The sequence below is a fragment of the Ruditapes philippinarum genome, unplaced genomic scaffold (assembly GCF_026571515.1).
Source record: "Ruditapes philippinarum isolate M1 unplaced genomic scaffold, ASM2657151v2 ctg219_1_1_1_1, whole genome shotgun sequence".
Lineage (NCBI taxonomy): Eukaryota > Metazoa > Mollusca > Bivalvia > Venerida > Veneridae > Ruditapes > Ruditapes philippinarum.
Window position 1 is genome coordinate 167435 of NW_026859162.1, and position 26461 is coordinate 193895.

Below are 26461 nucleotides of genomic sequence, written 5' to 3' on the forward strand. Positions count from 1 at the left end.
ACTGATAAATGTTATAAAGAACTATATATCTAAAATGTTTATTTAACATTTAATTCCATTTATTTTTTATGAAATATTAGAAAATCAAAGTTTTAGCAATTGTGAGCAATTCGTGCAATTTCATTTTGAAATATTTTCAACTTTAGGCGATGCAGAGGGTGGGTCGCATGCACGTGTCTATTATAGGCAGATCTTAACGTAATTAACTTAAGATCACTTAGAATGCATAAACGACAGATCAATGATTTAACTTATAAAGTGTCCATGTTAAAGTATTTCTGTTGAAACAAAACGTTCAATGAATTCATTCACATTCAACTGTACACAAAATTTAATCATTTATCAATGCTATGGTTCGATCATGCCTTACCCTATACAAAACTCAAAAGTTCGAAATCTTATGTTAGAGAATAATCTAAACATGTAGAAATCTAATGGAAATGGTAACAAAGCATTTTATTATTATCAAAATGACTAGTTGCGATAAAATGTATATTCGGAAAGATATGTGGACTGAACAGTTGTAAAACGCTCAATTATTAGAAGTGAACACAGCTACCGGACAAGTAAGTAATGCTTCATTCATAGAATGCATAGTATGTTCACGCTGATACCCCCTTGGTTGACAGCACTTTTCTATGTGGATGTCCGCCGGACCCACCAGAGTGGTTCAAACAGTTCAAGTTCCACTTCATGGTTAACCTGTTGCCTTATAAAACCCAAAATATTCTTAATTTCTATTCTTATTTCTGTCCGTTGTATTATGAATTTATTATATTAAATATATCCTAAGGCACCTCAGTAATCTAAAAATATAATTTGTAATAGAAATGAAACGAACGAATTGATTGGTTACGATTACACTTTGGACAAAATGTCGACCGCAAGGCGCAACAAGTTCGAGGGGAATACCCTTGCTGGAAAGTCCCTAGAATACAGGTAAGCAGACGCTTACAAATGCGGGCGGTTGTTTTCCCGCCTTTTTAATGATTAGGGTGAAAGAATATTTTTCATTTTGAGTTTTGCCTATTTTTTTGCAACCGGGAAGATAAAATATATCTTGGATTTAGGTCAAACTACGACATACGGGACTTAATTATAAGTAGTGTTGAACTTATAATGACTGCAGTTGTTACTTGGCATGCACAAATGCCCCACCTCACATCTTCTTTTCTTTGCCTATCACTGTTAAAAAAAGGTAATTAACACTGTCTGGTCACAGAATTAGATCAAAGAGTTATTAATAGAAAGATTATTGGTGCATGTAACCTTCAAACACTGTCTTCATATAGTCTACTGTTCATGATAATACTTTATAATATGTACATGTTTAAATTATCTAAACTGAAAATATTGACAAGCGTTCTCAATCTCGTTTCCGGTTATCTGCTCAACGCGAGTTACGTGTTAATCTATATTTACTGTTTACAAAACCTTACCACAGGTGAGCTGTCAGCCCCAATTCCAAATATATATAATAATACTTGGAAATTATCGTATACTTATTTGTTTCGTTTGTGTACTCTCCACCAATGAAATGCATTGAATCTGCGGTTAAAATCTGCCAACCAATCACTGCACTCAATTCCCCTCTGCTGCACCTTTGTGGAACCAAACTCTCGAAGAATGTTTTTACCATTTTAACGCAATACCTCGCGAAGCATGCATATATTTAAGTTTGATTTATAAGGAGTATGGATAGTGAAAATATAGAGGAAATTTTCCATCGGTAATATTGCATTTTATTCCAATTCACATTTTGCTCTTGATATATATATTTTTTTCATTTTATTATTTTTATTTTTTGTTTTATTATACTTATTTATGTTGTTGTTTGTCCATACTCTTGATGTTTTGTTGGTAGTGACTGTGGTGTTTAAATGAATCAATTTTCTTCTGAACGTTTTTTTTTTTCATGATTACTGCAATAAATAAATCAATATACAAGTAAGTTCACGATCAACGCATTTTATGTAATTTAAATATTATCAATTCTGTGGGCTTTATTTATTATTGTATGTTCTAAAATTGATTTCCAAATTCTTTCTAAGGCATAAAGTAAGGATCACCCTACCCTACCAAAACATACATTTTAGGTCTGTCAATTTTTTTTTACACATTTGAAGAGTTACAAATGATGTTGTACTGGTGGGTGTATTAATTATTAAGTTATGATGTTTTTGTGCCATCCGTGGACATTTGTCACGATCTGACCAGGGCCCGTGGTCTATTCTGAAAGAGGACATATTGTACGACGTACGTTCCGGTTCTTCAATTCTTGGGGGAAATATTTTCTGGTTTCACTTGTTTCAGAATACGGTATAATTGAATATAAGAATCCTACCTACCATACTTATTCTTGTAGAGCATGTTATTTTAACGACACAATTATTTTAAGCCTTAACCTGGCATCTCTATCATAATAGTTTTAAAGGAACTTCATTGGCTTCCTGTGCACATCAGAGTCGAGTTCAAACTCCTTACATATGTGTTTAAGGCGCTTCATGGACAGGCACCTACTTACATACGAAACATGCTAGACATTTATATCCCATCCAGACAACTGAGGTCCCAGAATGATTGCTCTGCACATGTTGTACCGCGTAGCAGGACTGTGACTTATGGTGATTGTGCTTTTATGACGGCGGCCCCTAAACTCTGGAATGCCCTACCTAGAACACTTAAAAGCTGTGAAACTCTAACAGTGTTTAAGAGAGCACTTAAAACTCACTTATTTAAGAGGTTTTATTTGGACTGATCATTTTTAAGGTTCGCTTTTTTTAAGTATTCTTAAGTCTTACCTGTATTTTATTATTTATGTGGGTCTTTTTTAACTTTTTAAACTACATTTGATTTGAAATTGTGACTTGAGCAATATTGATGTTTTAATTATTTTTTTTAAATATTGTATCAGTATTTGGTTTTACTGTACAATACTTTTGAACATGTCAATGTGCATGAAAAAAGTGCTTAAGAAGTTTGGTATATAATAATAATAATGATGATGATAATAATAATAATAATAATAATAATGATAATAATATAATAATATTTTATATTGTTTTTACTAAATTTTTTTTTTTAATATTATTATTTGAAATGCTCGACCAGTTTGCTTATTTTTGTCTAAATATGTTAAAAATTGATATAACAAGTGTCATAAAAATGAAATAAATGAATAAATAAAGAATGAATGAATGAATGAATGAACGAACGAACGAACGAACGAACGAACGAGTGAATGAATGAATGAATCTTGTAAATTATAAAATAAATAATAATTTACTCTTGTATTTTTTTACTACTAATTTCTTTTTTTCTATCTTTGTTTGTTTCTTTGTTTGTTTGTTTGTTTGTTTCTTTCTTTCTAGTAAATAAATAAATAAATGAATAAAGAATGAATAGATGAACATATAAATAAATAAATAAATAAATAAATAAATAAATAAAGAATGAATGAATAAATGAATGAAAGAAAGAAAGAAGGAAAGAAAGAAAGAATGAAAGAATGAATGAATGAATGAATGAATGAATGAATGAATGAATGAATGAATGAATGAATGACTCTTTGTTAATTATAAAATAAATAATGATTTACTCTTGCATTTTTTACTACTAATTTCTTTCTTTCTTTCTTTGTATATTTGTTTGTTTCTTTCTTTCTAATAAATAAATAAGTAAATAAATAAAGAAATAAAGAATGAATAGATGAATAGAGAATGAATGAATGAATGAATGAATGAATGAATGAGTCATTCTTGTTAATTATAAAATAAATAATGATTTACACTTGTATTTTTTTTCTACTAATTTCTTTGTTTGTTTGTTTGTTTCTTTCTAGTAAATAAATAAATGAATGAAAAAGGAATGAATAGATGAACAAATAAATAAAGAATGAATGAATGGATGAATTACTCTTGTTAATTATAAAATAAATAATGATTTACTCTTGTATTTTTTTACTACTAGTTTCTTTCTTTCTTTGTTATTTTCTTTCTTTGTTTATTTGTTTGGTTCTTTCTTTCTTTCTTATAAATAAAAAGATAAATAAATAAGTAAAGAAATAAAGAATTTTCTTTCTTTCTTCTTTCTTTCTGTTATCATGATTAGGGAAAACCCATTTGACTTCATAAACAGGGGATTGGCCGGATGCTCATAAAAGGTGTATTTTGAATATTTTCCAATGCGTCACACCGACCATATTGTATGCGCCCTTTGAAATGCTACGGAAATGAGAATCGTACAGAATAAAGAAAACTTTCAGAGTTTTGTAAATATTTTTTGTTAATTTAAAGACCCACGAATGCTGATACCTGTTTTATTTCCATGTTGTGACAGTATTGAAACTCATTTGTATGGAAGCACTGGAGGGCCCTTTTGACTTCTGACTTAATGACTTTTGACTATTGACTTGGGAGTTATGACTTGTGACTTCTAAGTTGTGACTTGTAATTTGTGATGATGCATTGCCGCTCATTTTAAGCCAGGAGATGCAACATGGCGGACAGCGATTTGTCAGATGATGTAAGTTTTTATAGTTTGCTTGAATATTCTTCTTAAATAAAGTAATTTAGCGATGTTATACATATCCATCACTAATCGAGCAAAACAATTTGGACGGTCTGTGTATTTTTGTTCACTGAGATCTAGATGCGTTTACCATAAGAAATTAACACTCTCTCTCAATGTGAGAAAAGTGACTCCTTTCAAGCCTCACGGGGGAACCGAGTCTAACTTCCATCAATCAAACAATTTATACTTAATGAAACTTATAAGTACTAAGATTTAAACTTGCAGATAAGCTCGAGTTTTCAAAATATATGCCAAATTAGTTATTGGCTTCTTGTATTACAAAATGCATTTACTGATATAAATGATGATACTATGATAAGTGTTCATACAAGAATCGTTGTAATTATTCTATACAAGTATATATATACGTAATTATTCTGACCACTATATATACATAATATAAAAAAGGTTGTCGGAATGATCGATTTCGTTTAGTGTATTAATACCATTCACAAAACTAAAAAACAAAGAAACACACTTCTTTAAATGACTGATTATGCATAAAATACAATTACACACCAATTTTATTCATCAAGGTTATTCATCTGGTCCTCTCCATGTATATGAGAATTAGATTTATCACTGGATTCGGGTTGGTCAAACATATTCGACGTTCCCATATTTATAGTTTACTGTACATTACGGGAAAAAAATGCCTCCTCAGATGAAAAAACGGCATATTATATTTGAAAGCCAGAACTAGACCCAGGAGGCCATAAGTGGCTCAAAAACACTTTGGTTCAGCTAGCTGGTTGATCAGCTAGACCTTGTCAGAAATCAAAATATAAAAAAAACCACTTTACTATCAGTAATACTGTACAGGATACCGCTAGGGCCATCGTGGTTGAACGTTATAATCCAGAGGGCGACAATGTGATAGTGCGACAACGCGATGGCGTTAGTACGAGAGTACAGTGACGATAGTGCGATGATGACAATGCGACAATGCAATGGCGACAATGCGATGACGACAGTACGACAATGCGACAGTGCAATAATGCGATGGCGACAATGCGATAGTACGATGACAATAATGTGATAGTCTATAGCATTGTCGTCCTCGTATCATCGCGTTGTCGTCATCGTACTATCACCATCGTGTTGTCGCACTATCACATTGTCGCCCTCTGGAATATAACGTACAACCATGATGGCCCTAACGGTATTCCGTAATACTGTGCTTTTCGCTTCATAGATTCATTGAGTTTAAGCTTACTTGAAAGAAGAATTAACTTTGATAAAGTTAGTCCTTCTAAACTAAAGTGATTCAGTTTTTAATTGTGCTTAGGCCAAATCAAAAAATATGTTGGTTTGTAGTGCCCGCTACCTTCCCATCTTCAATTCTTTTAGGTCATCGACTTGATTTTGTTTTATTTACCGATATGTATCATGTTGTCCCATAATTACCTTCCTTTAATAAGAATATGCCATTTGTAATAAAGATTAGTAACGGAATATATTTGCTATGTTTTATTAAAACAACTAAACCATGTGTAATCTGATTATCTCATGACAGTATTCTTTGTGTCGTTAATGGTTAGTATTAGAAAATTGTAATTCTGAAACTTCAATTAATTGAAAATGATTGAATGAAGTACACCAAATCACAAAATACTATCTCTTGTGCAACAGTGATTAAATAATATTATTAAAACACCAGGTAAGCAATGTTGATAAAATGAAGCACAAAATGAAGCACCTTTCGAAATTTTATCATTTTGTATTTACAGGTCATACATAGGAAACAACGTATAAAGGAAGTCATAGACAACATTAAAAATAGAAAGGCAAAGAAGAAAATACAGCCCCCAACTACTAGTTCGCTGCTCCAAGAAATGGAATAAACTTCTACTTTAATTGTTTATTGTTAAAAAAAATTCTTTTTTAAATCAATATTATAATAAATACTAACATTTTTAAAAAGATATTGTCATGTTGTGCTTTTAGAACACAATTGTGATAATCGTCCTTGATTTTACATCCTGTAATTTATAGCTCGACTATTAGAAGAATAAGGAGAGCTTTCACCTCATCCGGGCGTCGGCGTTAGTTTAATGTTCTGTCCAATTTTTCATACCACATCAATTATGTTCCAAGTCCCTTAAGATATCGCTTTGAAATTTTGAAGACTTGTTAACCACCATGACCCCAACCCCGAGACATGGATAGATAACTCTGTCAAGCATTTTGTTAAAATTGACTGCCTTGTCGACTAAGATGGTTTTCATTTTACTACCAAGAACTAAGAATAGTCAAGTGTGCTGCCCTTGACGCTCATATTGTAGTTTTTAATTCGCTTGAGCTTAAGTAGAAGCTTTGATGAGAATGATATTGTTGTCATCTAGAGGAAAATATAACAAAAAGAACCACCTTCCGTGTGCTGGTGTCTCGTATCCAAAGCTGTGCTATGTCAATCTTAAATTTGCTAGAGTAAAATAGGACTGGTGGAATAAGAACAAAAAATCATAGTTTTGGTGCACGACCTTGCCCTACACGGGCGCTTTATACTAGGGCTAGTAAAAGTCTAGTTGTTTAATCCATTTTGAGTGCTTATTGCGAAACGGTTGTAACTTCAACTAGATAAAGAAGGAGATACAACTGTTTTGCACTAAGCCTTCGAATTATATTTTTAGTTGCATTTTATGATACACGTACAGCTTCATGGCGGTTGAATATCTGTTCCTTTGCCAATCCCCAAACCATATATTAATTCCATGCATTTGTAATAGAGGTCGATACGTAAAAAGTCAAGACCACAAGTGTTTGAAGTCACTATACTCACAAGTAGGAAGTCAAAAGTCACAAGTAGGAAGTCACAAGTAAGATTCAAAAGTCACAAATAAGAAGTCTCTAGTCAGAAATACGAAGTCACAAGTCAAATCATTGTGCACGAAGTGTCATTGCAATATCGTTTAAAACGTCCTTATCCTTACAAATGCGTCATCCTGGAAATTCTTGAAGCTGACCTTACCACGGATAACTACCTATTCACCCTAATAAGAGCCAATGCTTCTATAAGCGCCCATCCCTTCTTTTCCATTTGTAAGTGGTTAAGCACCCAGGATAAATTGTCTAAACGGGACCACTTTAAATACGAGATATCAACAGAATTTGCATAGCAGTGACTCTAACATATTGAGTACGTTTGTAAGACCTGACTCCTAATAAGCGCCCACCTTTCATAATTTTCTAAGCGCCCTGGGCGATTACTGGGAAGAATACGGTAGTACTGGCTAGATATCCTGTGCAAGTTTCGTACTAGGGCGTTTGGTCTACAAAGATGAACGTGAGGCAGTGAATTTATTTTAATAGCCAGATATTAATTAACGGAAAGTTAAGTATATAGGCCCTAGTAAGTCTGCACACCTGCACAGACTAATTCGGTCTATACTTGTCACAGGTCCGTAGTTTTTCTTGACTGAAACGTTAACGGTTACAAACAGACCTTTGTGAGCCATGATGTATTTGAAAGTAGAAATAACATTTGACTTTCGAGACATATTCGTTTGTTATAATTGACTGTCAAACATAAGAATAAACATATGCCACTTACGTTATGAACTATAAAATATATCATACTATAGTTTACAACATCATCACGATCATCATCCTTAATATAGTTATCATCATCGTCATGATTATAATCATTATCATCGAAATCAATTTCTGCTTATCATCAACAACATAATTATTTAAATTATAAAGTCGACCTTCATCATGAGGAGCAGCATCATGACAATCATCATTGCAGTCAACATACTTATAATGATAGTCATGATGATGTAGATGATGATGATGATGATAATGATGATAATGATGGATCGTGTTGATCGTTTGTTCTCTCACAAAACAACTTTATGGCTTAAAAAGACTTCAGTCTTCATACGAGTTTGCCACTAAATCATTCAACTCCAGGAACAAATTTAATGCTGAAATCGGCATCTACTGGCGTTTGGCGGTCGGGCTTTAACAGATAAGCCAATTCGCTGAATTCGTCAAACTTTCTCTTTGGAACTGAATATATGTCTTTACAACAGGTCACATCACGTTTGTCAACCACCGTACCATAATCAAGCGCGCCAAACGTTTCAGGTAAAAAATACATAACGTCAGGTTTTCCGTAATGTGCGTCGGAATTGTGCTGAGGTCTAATTTCATGTACATTCCACCGTTGAGCAATTTTATCCAGGTGTGTTTGTATTAGGTTCATAAAACAAAATTTCAAATTTTCACAATGTATCTGGTCGAGTTCATTGAAACGACCAGAATCGCGCAAATCCTTAAAAAAGTTAATCCACCACTGTATTCCTTGTTGACGTAGCGCACCCCACCATCTTTCAATGCGCTGGTTAGAAGTGCTTCTTTCAACAATAACGCTGCGACTACCAGCAAAGTGGTCGGTTGCTTCATTCCGAAAGAACTGCTGTAGAAGACAAACAACACTGTTTTCTGTTCCAGCATTGCACCGAAGTATGCGAGGTATTTTTTCAATGCGCTTCAATGCATCCAAATAATATATCACAATCAGTTTTGGATCGTTGTTAGTGTCAGAAACTTCTAACCAGATACTTTCCTGCTAAAACCATCTACCGCTCCGTGTATCCGAATGGTTTCAACTTATCATAACCATTTGAATGCCAAATATTGTTTGGCCCTTTTGCACAATAGAAACGTCTTTTAATTCGATATGCTTTTCTCATTTCAACACCATTTAGATCTATCGGCTTTATTATGTCCAAAACATCTTAATGGCTTACATCTATATTATGATTCACTTTCAGCCGGCGCCATATCGTCCGATAACCGACAGACTGTCCACTATATTTGTATAATGCATTTCCGTGCCAATTACACGAACAACGTTTTTCAACTGCGATTGCAAATGTACACCTCGATGTTTCAGGTTCAACTTCTTCAAGATTCTTTTCAGCTGACGCAGTGACAACAAAATACCATGCTTAAGTAGCAAAAATCCAAGAATTTCACTGTATTTAAAACCTTGTTTGAAATATTCTTCAATGAGTGATGCTTTATCAACATTCGGAGACGACAAAGGCAGGTAAGCTGGCACCACACTAGCTAGCTGTTATCTTCAACAGAGTGCACAGAAAACAACACGCAAACACGAATTTCATATTTTGGCACAACAAAGCTATCTTCGCTCATTACTCACGTGCTCTCTTAAAGTGTGGTTTAATTAATTAATTTCACAACTAAGAAGTAATAAGCCTTGAGTTAAAAGTCAAAACTCCCAAGTCAAAAGTCATAACTCCCAAGTCAAAAGTCATTAAGTCAAAAGGGCCCTCCAGTGCTTCCATACATTTGCTATCTGTATCATCTTTTGCTTTATGACCATTTTGCGTAAAGTCATACAGTGAATTGATAGTTTGTATTGAATACCATGCACTTGTTTACGTTTGATACTTTTGTGACAAGTCATTTTTTTCTTACACAAGTCAAATTATATTCGTTTTAGCCTTACTGTAACGATGTCAAATTAGTCGGTACAAACGGAGTTCGTATACATATACATGTACAGTAGACTGGTTTAGTAAATTCACTTACAAATATACACTGTGGTGTTTAAATGAATCAATTTTCTTCTGAACGTTTTTTTTTTTTTTCATGATTACTGCAATAAATAAATCACTATACAAGTAAGTTCATGATCAACGCATTTTATGTAATTTAAATATTATCAATTCTGTGGGCTTTATTTATTATTGTATGTTCTAAAATTGATTTCCAAATTCTTTCTAAGGCATAAAGTAAGGATCACCCTACCCTACCAAAACATACATTTTAGGTCTGTCAATTTTTTTTTACACATTTGAAGAGTTACAAATGATGTTGTACTGGTGGGTGTATTAATTATTAAGTTATGATGTTTTTGTGCCATCCGTGGACATTTGTCACGATCTGACCAGGGCCCGTGGTCTATTCTGAAAGAGGACATATTGTACGACGTACGTTCCGGTTCTTCAATTCTTGGGGGAAATATTTTCTGGTTTCACTTGTTTCAGAATACGGTATAATTGAATATAAGAATCCTACCTACCATACTTATTCTTGTAGAGCATGTTATTTTAACGACACAATTATTTTAAGCCTTAACCTGGCATCTCTATCATAATAGTTTTAAAGGAACTTCATTGGCTTCCTGTGCACATCAGAGTCGAGTGCACACTCCTTACATATGTGTTTAAGGCGCTTCATGGACAGGCACCTACTTACATACGAAACATGCTAGACATTTATATCCCATCCAGACAACTGAGGTCCCAGAATGATTGCTCTGCACTTGTTGTACCGCGTAGTAAGGACTGACTGTGGAATGCCCTACCTAGAAAACTTAAAAGCTGTGAAACTCTACCAGTGTTTAAGAGAGCACTTAAAAACCCACTTATTTAAGAGGTTTATTTGGACTGATTATATTTTAGTTTCGCTTTAACAATTCTTAAGTCTTATCTGTATTTTATTTCTATGTGGGTCTTTTTATCGTTTTAAACTACATTTGAATTTAATTTGTGACTTGAGCAATACTGATGTTTTAATTTGTTTTTTTTTAATATTGTATCATTTATTTGGTCATACTGTACAGTACTTTTGAACGTGTTAATGTGCATTAAAAAGCGCTTTAGAAGTTTGGTATATAATAATAATAATAATAATAATAATAATGATGATGATAATAATAATGATAATAATATAATGATATTTTATATTGTTTTTACTAAATGTTTTTTTTTTTAATATTATTATTTGAAATGCTCGACCAGTTTGCTTATTTTTGTCTAAATATGTTAAAAATTGATATAACAAGTGTCATAAAAATGAAATAAATGAATAAATAAAGAATGAATGAATGAATGAATGAACGAACGAACGAACGAACGAACGAACGAACGAACGAGTGAATGAATGAATGAATCTTGTAAATTATAAAATAAATAATAATTTACTCTTGTATTTTTTTACTACTAATTTCTTTTTTTCTATCTTTGTTTGTTTCTTTGTTTGTTTGTTTGTTTGTTTCTTTCTTTCTAGTAAATAAATAAATAAATGAATAAAGAATGAATAGATGAACATATAAATAAATAAATAAATAAATAAATAAATAAATAAATAAAGAATGAATGAATAAATGAATGAAAGAAAGAAAGAAAGAAAGAAAGAAAGAAAGAAAGAAAGAAGGAAAGAAAGAAAGAATGAATGAATGAATGAATGAATGAATGAATGAATGAATGAATGAATGAATGACTCTTTGTTAATTATAAAATAAATAATGATTTACTCTTGCATTTTTTACTACTAATTTCTTTCTTTCTTTCTTTGTATATTTGTTTGTTTCTTTCTTTCTAATAAATAAATAAGTAAATAAATAAAGAAATAAAGAATGAATAGATGAATAGAGAATGAATGAATGAATGAATGAATGAATGAATGAATGAATGAATGAGTCATTCTTGTTAATTATAAAATAAATAATGATTTACACTTGTATTTTTTTTCTACTAATTTCTTTGTTTGTTTGTTTCTTTCTTTCTAGTAAATAAATAAATGAATGGAAAAGGAATGAATAGATGAACAAATAAATAAAGAATGAATGAATGAATAAATGAATTACTCTTGTTAATTATAAAATAAATAATGATTTACTCTTGTATTTTTTTACTACTAATTTCTTTCTTTCTTTGTTATTTTCTTTCTTTGTTTATTTGTTTGGTTCTTTCTTTCTTTCTTTCTTATAAATAAAAAGATAAATAAATAAGTAAAGAAATAAAGAATTTTCTTTCTTCTTTCTTTCTGTTATCATGATTAGGGAAAACCCATTTGACTTCATAAACAGGGGATTGGCCGGATGCTCATAAAAGGTGTATTTTGAATATTTTCCAATGCGTCACACCGACCATATTGTATGCGCCCTTTGAAATGCTACGGAAATGAGAATCGTACAGAATAAAGAAAACTTTCAGAGTTTTGTAAATATTTTTTGTTAATTTAAAGACCCACGAATGCTGATACCTTTTTTATTTCCATGTTGTGACAGTATTGAAACTCATTTGCTATCTGCATCATCTTTTGCTTTATGACCATTTTGCGTAAAGTCATACAGTGAATTGATAGTTTGTATTGAATACCATGCACTTGTTTACGTTTGATACTTTTGTGACAAGTCATTTTTTTCTTACACAAGTCAAATTATATTCGTTTTAGCCTTACTGTAACGATGTCAAATTAGTCGGTACAAACGGAGTTCGTATACATATACATGTACAGTAGACTGGTTTAGTAAATTCACTTACAAATATACACAAGCTCTAGAAAACTATACGGCGGTTTATAAATCTTATGAACATTAATATACACGTAGCTAAATTATTTAACTGACTAAAGAAATAATTTGCCGTTAACTAAACAATATTATGCAGATTAAGTGTATTTATGCAGACAAAATATGTTAAGAAAATATACCTTGAGAAAATTTTAAAACAAGTGAAACTATTCACAATTCAAAAATTGTTATTCATGTTGTATGCATGAATCAGAGAGAAACCCCTATAAATAAATGATACATCAATTTTTGAAGAGAACTACTTATTAACATATTTTTACGTAACTATACATGTGATGAAAAGCTCGCTCAGTGAGTATGTTCTGTTACGTTTTTTAAGTAAAAGTCATAGAAAGTTGCCAATATTTTAACATGCAGCAATACATAAAAGATTTAACTTTAAAATGGTGTATACTACAGAGAGGTCAAATCTACAGCCATTAAGTTTTAATTGCTACAAAATGCCTAATTTTTCACTTTTTGATAGACATGAGTGATATTTCAATGGAGTATATAGAAAACTACATATGTGCATGAATAATTGAGTTTGCAGTATTTTACTTCGTTACTAACGCAGTAAGGGCATTTGTTTCACATGTTAACATTTTTTGATAGATTTCATAGATGTTGAGTGTCGTTTGCAATGTATAAATTATTTCCTTTGTTCACTTGATAATATTTTACTGTTTGATTCATTTCTAAATATTTCATAAAAATAGCTTGAATTAGGAGGCATGTTGCTTTATTTAAAGTGACATTATGCTCATATTTTCTTAGCCAAGTTGAACTTAATTGACTTTATATCTCAAAAGATTGACTGTCAAAATGGTGTTTGACCAACAGTTGATATTGGAAAACGTTCAGATCTGCCTAAAATATAAAAAAGACTGCCCCACTCTTTTGTATAAACTGAGCGTTATAGGTAAATTCTAATAGATATTTACAGAAATTTTATTTGGATCTGTGCATTTTTTTTATGTTTATTGAAGTAAACTATTAAATCAAAAGGAAATATGGCAAAATGAAAACTTATTTTGATATTCACCCCTTCACTCACTATATACCTTGGATGGGCATAATGATCAATATACATAAAACATACAGTATTTGTATTCAGTATAATTATAAAGACCTGTGTTCATTAGAATCTAAAGTAATGAACACTAACTGTTCAATTTAGTGTTTGAAATTATCTTAATATGCAGTCGATTCACTGAAGCTTTTCTAAAGTAAATGTGTAAGGATTCATATGAAATACTGCAGTCCTATTGGACAAAAAATAATTTCAAACACTAAAATCATGTTGAAATTGTTAATAACCACTTTATATTGGATAGGAGACAGCCACAGTAAAATATTACATTCACATTATATACACTACATATACACTTTAATGAAAAACACATATAATTAAAAAAAAGAAAACTACATACATTTGTTTAAATACACATATAAATATTTTCTAAACTGAAATACTACATACAATTTAATGAAATACACATATAAAAATATGTTTTAAAAACTGAAATACTGCATACAATTTTATGAAATACACATATAAATATATTTTTAAAAACTGACACACTACATACAATTTAATGAAAAAACTTATATAAATAAATATTTTGAAAAGTGAAACACAACATACAATTTAATGAATTACACATTGATATATATTAAAAACTGAAACACTACATACAAAATTTTTGAAACTGAAACACTACATATAATTTAATGAAAAACACATATAAATATAAATTTTAAAAACTGAAACACTACATGCAATTTAATGAAAAAGACATAAATATATATTTTAAAAACTGAAACACTACATACAATTTAATGGCATACACATATAAATGTATATAATAAAAACTGAAGAAAGCAAGCTAATCAATATAGATAAGAACTGCTTTGGTAACATCTGTGTATAATCCCCTTAAGGAATATGTTTATAGCTATTTTAAGTTTCATCCGGAAGATCAAACTAATTTCCTTCATCAAAACTGATACACTTATTCTTATTTCGAATTATGAAAAAAACAAATGCTCAAGAGGACGCCACCTCGAGATTCTGTCTAATAATTCGTGCTTATACTGACCATTTCTGCAGCCATTTTAAGGGACACAGTCTGACTTTTATATTACTAGTTACAAAAATTTCAAGAGATTATATGACCGTACATAAATGGTTGTATTCACATATAACTCGAGGCCATTTCTATACCGATGTCTGAGCACCATGCAAATCAGCGGTTGCTGTCGTTTTAATATTACTGGACCGGGCGTCGAACCCGCAACTTGGTTATCAAATCAATTTTGACCAAATGCAGCAAGTTACAGTTAGAAAATATTATCATATCTTTGTTTTAAACGACAGAAACATGGAATGTTAACCCTTTTCTTCTTTTCTTATACTTTCAGGCTGTGTGATATATTCACGCTCAGTCGTCGAAGAACAACACATTTCGAATACCTTTGCACTACTTTGCACAGCGAAGAAATAGTTCCAGTTCATAAGAATAATTACCGAGGAGTTCCGATGAACGTGAAGATGAAACCACTGTAATAACAGTCACTGAATGCACGTGTGATATAGACAATTAGTCTGACTTGATTATTCACGTGATTGACCATGTTTATACACCAACAACAGAACAAAACAGAACAGAACATATTTTTATTTTTTTGGCTTGTACATACATTGTCATACATAATGTGATAATACTTTGATCAGAATGCAGAAAAAATACATTTTCAATACTAGTTTTCAATGAATTATAGACAATGTCACGTTACAAGTCTTAAGTAATTATTCTAGAAAGTTATTTCAAATGAACAAAAATTAAAACGTAATTTACTATATATGGTTACATAACAGATATATCATCAGAAAAGAATCTACATATTACATAAAAATGTTACCAGGAATATATCTATTCTTTAAGACAGAATCAAATTTAACTGATAGAATTAACAATAGTATTTCTAAAATTTAATGATTCCTTTATATTTTGCTAGATTAGATAAGATATTCAATATATATTTTAAACATTTGTTATTTGTATATAAAGAAAAAAATATAATACTACTTTAAATTTTGAGTTAATTACTCGATAGTGAGACTGTGAAGTAATTTTGTGTATGTGTATAAATGAATTATTATCGGTCGTAATAATAGGTTGGCACAGAGGTGATATGTGTGTGGGTGTTTTTATTTATCTCGTGCGCACGAGATACTATGTCGTTGTCACGAGTTACTAAGTCGTGGCCACGAGATAATTAAGTCGTGCGCACGAGATACTATGTCGTGGTCACGAGTTACTAAGTCGTGGCCACGAGATAATTAAGTCGTGCGCACGAGATACTATGTCGTGGTCACGAGTTACTAAGTCGTGGTCACGAGATAATTAAGTCGTGCGCACGAGATACTTTGACCAATCAGATTACATGTATATTATGTATATTAAAACTTAGAAAAAATTCTTGTTTAAAGTTAGATCTTTGAAAATAATGAAGATATTCATTTAAAACTTGATACATGTCTTAAGCAAGTCACCTTCCAAGGACCATAAATTAGACATTAATTTTGACTAAGTTATGACCCTTTTTGGGGACAATTCTTTGATAGAATTTGTCAGTTTGTACCTATAACGCCTGTTAACCTTGATAATGCGAAAACGTGAGAGTGTCAAGGATTGTTGAAGGGTTTAGCGTGGCAAATAGATATTCGTCCGAATTTTTAGCTATATTGAAAGATTTTGATATAATATGCTTATCGGAAACCTGGACTAACAAAAAGTCGAAAATTGACCATAACGGATATAGTAATCAGATCCATTCATACAGACGCTTTCAGCATAGGAGGCGGGGGACTTATATTATTGCTGTAAGGGGGTTAATGTTGTTCAAAAACTGGATAAAACTTATTTTCTTAAAGAAAAAAACATATATCTTGAAGTAACCTATATAGCGCTAGAAAATTCTGCTATTCGCTTATTTTTAGAAAAATTGAAAATGATATAAACACATGTAGTAAATTAAGAAAAGTATATGTTTCGGGCGAACTAAACTATAGGGTTGGTAAAAACATGATTATGGCACGGTTCAGAACTGTTCACTATTTAGGGGAGAAAATGTGTAAGCGGCCTAAAGCTCAATCGGTAGAGCCGCGGTACGGTATTCCGAGGGTCCTAGGTTCGAGTCCCGGTCAGGCTGCACATTTTTCTCACCCTGTGACATTTGGCGCCCAACGTGGGGCCTTGACTGAATATGCTCAAAGTTTAATTCACATTGCTCTGTAACTCTGTGAAGTTCGAGGACGAATTTATATATAACAGAGGATTATGTCACTCACTATTTAGGGGAGAAGATGTGTAAGCGGCCGGATAGCCGCGCCTCGGTATTTCTTATGATAACTTGTCAGGAGTTCTTATGATTACTATCACGGAGTTCCTGGAAAACGTTACGTACACGTAAAAAATCGTAATTTTAAACTTTAAAGGGGGAGTTTGAGGTGCTATACTAAACTTGGCTGCTGTTCCCCGGATTGCCGTGAATGTTGCACTACCTATACTCCGATTCATACACTCAGAGGCACTTAAATTTTTCGTATTTGTGGACGGATTTTGATCAAATTTGGACCATATAAAATTTAATATATCATACTTATAACTTAGAATTTATTAACAGTTCATTGACGAGAAAATAGAGGGGGTAAAAAGGCTACTGTAAAATGAAAAATCACTGATTTGCTGTAAAAATCGTAAAAAATGAACAGTTTCTGAATCCGAATTAATCTGTGCGGCCTCCTATGGCTATAACAACGTGTAAACACCTCTGTCTCGTGGAAATGACGTAGTTTCTCATGAATGTTTGGGGAATATTTCTCCATTCCCTAATTAGGGCTTTCTCGAGTTCCAGCAACTCCTTCTGTCTCCCAACTCACCAGATCTAAATATCACCGAACATTTGTGGGATGAGTTGAACAGGCGTGTGAGAAATCGACCAGAAACCCCTCGCACTTTGATGGAAATCGAGCAAACCCTTGTTCAAAAATTGAGAAATATGAGACAAAGGTGTTAACTCGTTGTTATAGACATGGGAGGACTTACAAAGTATTAGAACTGGTAAACATACAGATTAATTCGGATTCAGAAACTGTTCATCTTGTAACGACATTTGCAGTAATTGATTATAACGAAAATTGTGTCGGGTTATAAGTATTAACTGCCTCTGAGTGTATGTGAAATAACAGAAAAGGTAGCATAACTGGGAATGCCTATTAAAACAGACATTTTATTCATGACACACTCCGAAAATTCGATTAGGGATTTTAACAAAACTATATGTAACATTAAACAATATTCAACTTATCATTCTCTTCTCAGACTCAGAGATGTTTGAAAAAATATTTACAATTTCATATTTTATTTTATTATTATTATTAAAACTTTATACCTTCAATATATTGTTACATCTGAAAAGGCATTGCGATATAATATTGTGATATATTGCAAACCGAAATTCTGGCGGAATGAAAAAGGCTATTGAAGGCAGGCAAGATCGCTTCGCCACAAGCATCCCACGAATGTAGGTGGGTCACTCGGGGGCAACCTGTGCCTTGTCAGAAATTCGTCAGAGATACAACTCTGAGGCCTGTACTTCTACAGGCCCATTATTTTCCTTACTCATTAGTTTAAGGCATGAAATTTTCAAATTTGTTAATTTGTTTATATAAATAAATATTTTCAACAATAAGATAAGTTTTAAAAGGGCACAAATATGCTTTAACTTATCTGAAATGTACTTTTTATACAAATATAATTCTTATACAAATATAATTCACAATCACTTTATAATAATTTATTTAAGCATAAAGTGCCAGAGCTAATTCAATGGAAAAAATATATATCTAAGGGAGGTAATAAAACGTACTCAAAACGTTAGGAATACTTTATTTTTGACTTACACAATTTATACATCGTCATACAAATATAAACTATTTTACAATACAAACGGGGGAGGAACTGTTACACGAGGGGGGATGGAGTTCTTATTATAACTTGTGATAACTGTTCGCCGAAATTAAGGTCATTTTAAAGCTGAAGATTACCATTTTTGACAAGTGTTTTTGTAGAATGTAGGACAAAACCCCACCAGTTAAAACCCCACCACCTTTAATTTCATAGAGTGGACAAAACCCCACCACTTAATTTTATTGAGTGGACAAAACCCCACCACTAAATTTTACAGAGTGGACAAAACCCCATCACTTCTGTTTTATAGAGTGGACAAAACCCCACACTTACCAATTATTGGCGAAAATTTGATGAATTAAAATATATATAATATACACATTTTTTTCACATTTTATTATAACATGTGTGTAATATAAGAATGAACAATTTTATTCATGCATTCATTCATTTATTTATTGACACTCATCAATACATTTGCCTTTGGCCATTTACAAACAAACAAAAAACTTATGGCAAAGACTATTATATACATAATATAATATTCCTTTCAAGTTCCTTATACAAAGTTTCTAATAGAATTATTTTATTAAAATATATTAAATCCACAGTGTTTCTTATCAAAATGTTTCCAAGATTCTTTCAATACACTTTTACATTAATTCTAATTCTAAATATTTCTTATTCTTAATAATTCCTATTTTGTTCTAGATAAATCTGTCTTAACATATTTTAGTCTCCCCATAAATAATATTCTCAAGTATTATTAATTTAAAGTATTAATTGATTAACCAATGAAAATTGTAAAACATTAACCAATGAAAAATAAAAAAAATAATTATATAATGCTTAATCTGGATAAAATTGATCTTCTGAAAAAGTTATAAAACATATCCTCTATGTTACGTAATTTCCTTATAGCATAAATTGCTGAAAGCTATAAAGTATAATAAAGAAATAAAACATAGACCAAACAGTACGTGTTGATAAGAATCAGTAAAGATTTCTACAAATGAAATAATAGTTCTCAAGTGTCAAAAATACTGGCATATGTGTCCTTACAATAGTGTCTTTGATTTTCAATTACTTGAATAAACTTTACTAAAATATGCCTTATGGCTTTTCACACCTTAACAATTAGGTAATTAACAATATGAGTATGATTTCAAAACATTACATAAAATCTGAAAATAAAGCATTTATTATAAAAACGTTAAAATAGATTACATACACACTCACATTCATCCATACAAATGTGATTATTATTTACCATTTATTTTTGTCATTTTATGATTTTATTAATTTTTATTATTTTATTTACATAAAAAACTGAGGTCAAATATGCCCTTGGTGGCAGTTACCCACTCCTTTATAAAGTTCGTCCCCGAACATAAAGCAATTTAACAATATATACATAATATTTACAAAACATGACAATAAATTTCTTAATGCACATTTAGCAATTATTTACATATATTTATATGAACATATAGAAATACAAAATTCAATTTGATGATTAAATTTCTTCAGTTTATACACTAATGTTTGTGTCACACCAGTTTTAAATAATTTCGACTTTATTCAATGTCAATTGTTCACAATAACACAATATATGATGACTGCTGTCATTGTTAGTTTCTGTAGAGTGCAAATTTTATTAGTACATGACTAACATACACCGTTTTACATGTGACCAATTTTATATATAATTCAGTATAGTAACGAAAATTAAAATTCATTAAGAACAAAAATAATTTATACAGTATGCCTGACAGTAAACTGTTATCCATTCTTTAATGTTGCACTTTTCAAGCAGCAATTTAATGGTTAATGCCCGGCCACGGTATAACTCACAAATGCTTTAACTTAAGAATGGTTACATTTAAAGTTCAGTAAAAATAGTCTCAAACATATCAACATAGGTGGAATATTTCGCAAAATAAAACAAAATATCTCCATAAGACTGAATGCATACATGCCATTTGTTTGTCAAATACTGTTGTAGCTAATGTCAGATAAAATAAAGGTTGGGTAGATTAAATATGTTTGCAAGCATATTAATCTTAGCACTATAAAACACCTAAGAATAGGTAAATAAAATACCTTTTAGATATCTAAAATCAGTCCACCTTACAATGAATCCCCTTAATTTCACATAATTCCCAACAATTTAGTATTCCTTAAATTTTTTGTACATGTAGTTGTTAGCTGATATGTTTATGCTTACATAAATTATTTTTCATAATTCATCTTTCATTCTCCTAGCAACAGGTAATAACATCCTGGAGGGACTTGATCAAGATTTTGCCATTCTGGTCCTATGTTTGTATTTCTAAAAGTTACTAAGCACTGTATTTCATCATTTTGGTTAATTAATATTTCATTTATGTTGTTTATTCCACAATACAAGTAATAGTGTTTGTGTAATTCGTGTAAGGTACCATTGTATTTTCTTTGTATATGTTCTAATTTGATTTCTGATGTTTCCTTATGTCCACTCTTCTAATTCAATTATAAACTTTCTTGCTAATTAATATGCTGTAGATATGGTTTGAATTTCAGGTGTTTTATTGCCTTTTTGAACAAAACAAAACAAAACATCATGTGAATTGTGTTTTTGCGCATTATGTCTGTTCTGATTTTGGTTTATTTTACATGGTTCCGACTTTACTGATACAGTTTATGTTTTGACTTATCATTTCTTTCTGGTTTTCTACTTTGCGTTTGACATTTGTTTCTATTATAATTTATTTGTTTCTTTTGTGTTTCTTCCTTATTCCTATGCATGTTATGACTTTCTGTATTTGACTTTTGTTTTTCATTATCTTCCCTTCTTGTATCCTTTTTGGCTTCTTGCCTCTGCTGATTTTATTTTTTTCTTGTTTGCTTTTCTACATTACTTTTCTGTGGTACATTATTTTCCCTTCCTTTATTCTGAACATGTTTGTTTACATCTGGCTGTCGTACGGTCTTTGCTTTTTTGGTTTTTAACTCTATTGCTGTTATTAGTATTTTCTCATGATTCCTTATTTCTTCTTTACATCTGGTGTTTGCTTGTCTTTCTGTCCATTTCTTACATTATTCTTGTTATTTTCATTATTACTTTCATCTGTATGATTTTGACTATTTACCCTTATAGACTGGTTCATATCATGGATCTCCTCTGGATCTAGCTAATCTTCTCGATTCTCGAGTTCTGTTGGTGGATTGGTTAGTCTGTCATTAGGGTCAAAGTATGGTTTAAGTCTCATGGCATTCATCAATGATTTAACTTCTTTGTTGGTCTTCGCATGTTGTAACCTGTAGATGTAGTTTGGTCCAACAATAGTAATGTAGTATGGTCCAACCCATTTTCTATGCAGCTTTTGGTGCTGTCCCAGGTGGAACTTTTGTACAATACAACCAAACTCTTTCAGCAGGTTAATATTCGGGAGCTTTGCTATATTTATCATGTTGATACTTGTGTTTTTCTTGCGCTCGCTAAATATTTTTATTTGCTTTTTTCCTACAGATTTCCAAATTTTGAAGTATTTTGCCCAGATGTACCTTGTAACTCTGTGGCAAATGATCTTTAGGCTGCAGCACTGTGCCAATCGGTAACCGCATTTCCCTACCGTATAGGAGAAAGAATGAGCTAAAGTCTGTTGACTGTGTTGCTGGCGTAGATCTGTAGGTCATCATTATACCAGGTAAAAGGTCTGTCCAATCATCTTGTTGATCCTTACAATAATCTTGTTGCGTTCATTGAACGCCGCCTTTCCTTGTTGATCTTGTTTATCATATTTGTAGAATGTATGAGTTCTTTGACACAACCAACTCATTTGTCATTGGATGATAAGGACTTGTAAAGGTTTGCTTGATGTTAATTAGCTATTACAAGGTTTGACATGAATATTTTTCCTCGATCGCTGAGTAGTACTCTTGATGCACCATATCTTGACAAGATTACCCAAAACAGTACACTTGCAACTTCTCTACATGTTTGCATTTGTAGAGGGAAGCATTCTGCCCATTTAGAAAAGCTGTCGACAACTAGCAATATATGTTTATATTTGCCTTTTGTGGTAGGACGTCCACTCAGAATGTCCATCTGTCATCTACTGAAAACGTCAACAGGCTGTGGCTGTAATGGAGGAGGTTTAGAGTGGAAAGCTCTCTTGGACTGTTGACATTCTTCACAAGTCTTGACATACTATCTAATATTCTCATACATTGAAGGCCAGTAGCAGTTGTTTGCATAAAAAACACAATTAAGGCGCCTGATTCCACTGCTTCGGCACCGCTCATCCGATTTCACTATGTTAATGTGCGTAGAAAACACCAGGTGCCTGACTCCACTGCTTCGACACCATCAGTCCAATACCGTTGCATATTCGATTTTGTATATGTGTGTAGGGTTCCCTTAACTATCCAAGCCCTAGCCAAAATAAATCGACAGTGAGAACTCCCCGTGGCGGGTCCATTAAATGTGGTTACACACACTTAATGTAAACGTGCGTAAAAACACAAGGCGCCGGAGTCCACTGCTTCGACACCGCTCGTCCGATTTCACTACAGATTCAATTTTGTACGATCTTGAAGGGTCCTCTTTACAGAAATGTAAGTGGCCAAGCCCTAGCCCAAGTAAAACGGCCGTGAGAAGTCAGCACGCGCGGCCCGTTTTTCGTTGTTACGTCCTTATCAATATGTCAATGTGCGTTAAAAAAACACAAAGCCTCCACAGCTAGTGCTTCGACACTGCTCGTCCGATTCCGTTGCGGATTCGATTTTGTACAAGCTTGAAGGGTCCCCTTTACGGACGTGTAAGTGTCCAAGCCCTAGCCCAAGACAAAACGGCCGTGAGAAGTCCGCACGCGCGGCCCGTTTTTCGTTGTTACGTCCTTATCAATATGTCAATGTGCTTTAAAAAAAAAATACAAAACGTCCACAGCTTGTGCTTCGACACCTTACGTCCGATTCCGTTGCGGATTCGATTTTGTACCAGCTTGAAGGGTCCCCTTTACAGAAATGTAAGTGGCCAAGCCCTAGCTGCAGTGAAACGGCCGTGAGATGTCAGCACGCGCGGCCCGTTTTTCATTTTTATGTCCTTATCAATACGTCAATGTGCGTTAAAAAAACACAAAACGTCCACAGCTAGTGCTTCGACACCTTACGTCCGATTCCGTTGGGAATTCGATTTTGTACAAGCTTGAATGAAGGATCCCCTTTACCCTTTACAGAAATTAAAGTGTCTAAGCCGTATCCCAAGTAAAACGACCGTGAGAAGTCCGCACGTGCCGCCCGTTAAATGTGGTTACACACCCTTAATGTAAACGAGCGTAAAAAAAACACAAGGCGCCGGAGTCCACTGCTTCGACACCGCTCGTCCGATTTCCTTACGGATTCGATTTTGTACGACCAGCTTGAAGGGTCCCGTTTACAGAAATGTAAGTGGCCAAGCCCTAGTAAAACGGCCATGAGAAGTCAGAACACGCGTCCCGTTTTTGGTTGTTACGTCGTTATCAATATGTCAATGTGCGTTAAAGCAGCACGCCTGCAGATTCATGCTAATTTTCATAAAAAAAATGAAAAAGTATCTAACAGTACAATATTGTGAAGTTACTAAAATAATGCAATTTAGACATTATCAATGGCACTTACAACCCATGTTAACTACCATAAAGAAGTCAAAATATGCAAAAATAGCCCTTACTGCGTTAGTAACGCAGTAGAAATATAGTTATAAATACTGAAAAATTGGTAATTAATCGCAAATTACGCGTAAATTAATACTAGAATTTTGAATCTTTAAATATACTCTTCCGAAAATCTAATTACCTTATTCTCAGGTTTGATTTTATCGAAATATTTTTGCTTATCTGGAGGCGTGCAGCTTTAAAAAAAACACAAAAGTACTTCGACGTTACGTCATGTGACTTTCATCATTCATGTGACATCTGTGCCAAGGGAGGTAATCACTGTGAGGGGTTTCACTGATTTTCTGTTAAAGACACAATAATTTAATTGAATAGTTGCTTTATCCTTCTAGGACATTGATGAAAACAATCATTTATAATTTCAAAATGTGAGTCAGTGTTGACATTCGATAATTAACGTTTAATTGCTAATTGTAATAAGTTTTCGCGAGGAGAATGTTTTGACATATATTCGACATATATTCTTTAAATTATGCTTCAAACACGTTAGCAGAATTATATCCACACAAACGTAATGTAGTGGGGGTATATAGGACTCAGCTTGTCAGATGGTCCACTTCATGGTTTCCGGACGATAACTAAAGTTTGGAAAGATAACTTCTGGCTTCCAAAACTTTATAAGCCACTTTTTAATATTTTTCGGCATTAAACACGACATGTCGTAGTATATAAACGGGTATGCTGAAGACGTTAAGCTATATTGTAAGCAAACTTGGTGTATACTGGGATCCTTCATATTTACCGGACAATCGGTTTACTGGACAAAATCTTTTCCTGCCAAATAGTATCTTTATTTTTGTTTCTATTCAAAAGTCAGCCTGTCTGAATTGCATGCACACTTTCAATTTCGAATTAAATAACAACAAGACCCCTCTCCTGTAAATATTGTTTGCAGGACTTCGCGAAAACGTTTGCCGAGGACCGTCGGACATGTCGCGGCAAAAATCAGGCCGGTCCGAATATTTTTTTGGAGTTCCGGACCTTATGTCCGGTACGAATACCGATTGTATGCGGGATATATCAAGACCGATCATAGACCGAGTTTTCCTCCTTGAATAAAAAAATGTAAACCGAGTTTTGATTCGCCGTTTCATTATAAGTGTCCAATCAAATTCTAGATACATACGACTGTCAATAACCAAAATGTCGGTGTTACTACATTATTAGGCTGGGCTACGCCCGGCAAAAATCGTAAACTAACCAATGAAGAAAAAAAAGCGAAACAAAAGGAATACGAGTCCAGGCGCCCGCCGAGAATTTGTGGGTAAATGGAAAAATGGCCGCTTTGATCATGAAATGTTTGATTTCCCAGACAGAGTCCCATCAATCTGGATAAACTAATGTTTTATTTTAAGGGAATAAAAATTGTGTTGCAAATCTTTAAAAGTTGTTATGTCTTTAAAAAAAACACAAAGGTATTACCATATACATATATTTGGAAAAAAAAATCGGTCAGACAAAATTTCTTTCGGTCAGACAAAAATTGAAAGTTTGTCTGACCTAATGTCAGGCAAATTTTTCAGCAGTTTCCCGAAGCCTGTTGTTGATCAAGTTCTTTATTTTATTACGTATGCCAGAATATTGAGACCCTAATTGGGTTATTTTAGACAGGTTTTACTTAAATATGACCGGCTGCATTATCTCAGCAGACAATCATAACATATTTTAATGATAAAAAGTCATATTTAAATTTAATCCAGACAGCATTTCATTGTTTTATTTTATAAGGAAATGCAAAGTAAAATGGGTCATACCCGAATTTGCAAACCATGGGAGAAAACTCGACATGAAAATGTAAATAAATATATTGTCTAGATTTTATTGACTGGCTTCATGATGACCAAAATGAAGCTGTTTGACAAAGAACAGAATTACAAATA

General features: G+C 32.5%; 1 protein-coding gene, 1 long non-coding RNA gene and 1 other non-coding gene across 4 annotated transcripts in view; 2 read left to right on the forward strand and 1 right to left on the reverse strand.

The window, feature by feature from the left end:
• Window positions 1–758: 758 nt before the first annotated feature.
• LOC132755473 (uncharacterized) lies at window positions 759–16019 on the forward strand. 2 transcript variants are annotated; one of them, XR_009629217.1, is made up of 2 exons: window positions 759–939; window positions 15332–16019. It is a non-coding gene; the product is annotated as an uncharacterized LOC132755473 (long non-coding RNA). The 2 variants fall into 2 exon arrangements; XR_009629216.1 differs by lacking the exon at window positions 759–939 and adding an exon at window positions 947–1729.
• A 2444-nt stretch (window positions 16020–18463) lies between these two features.
• On the reverse strand, window positions 18464–18614 carry LOC132755493 (U12 minor spliceosomal RNA). The gene has a single exon (XR_009629219.1). It is a non-coding gene; the product is annotated as a U12 minor spliceosomal RNA (small nuclear RNA).
• Window positions 18615–24850: 6236 nt separating this feature from the next.
• LOC132755474 (pyridine nucleotide-disulfide oxidoreductase domain-containing protein 2-like) overlaps window positions 24851–26461 on the forward strand; it is a 46141-nt gene continuing 44530 nt past the window's right edge. The window contains 1 exon segment of the mRNA XM_060746348.1: window positions 24851–24949. The gene's annotated coding sequence lies outside the window, so the exon portion shown is untranslated.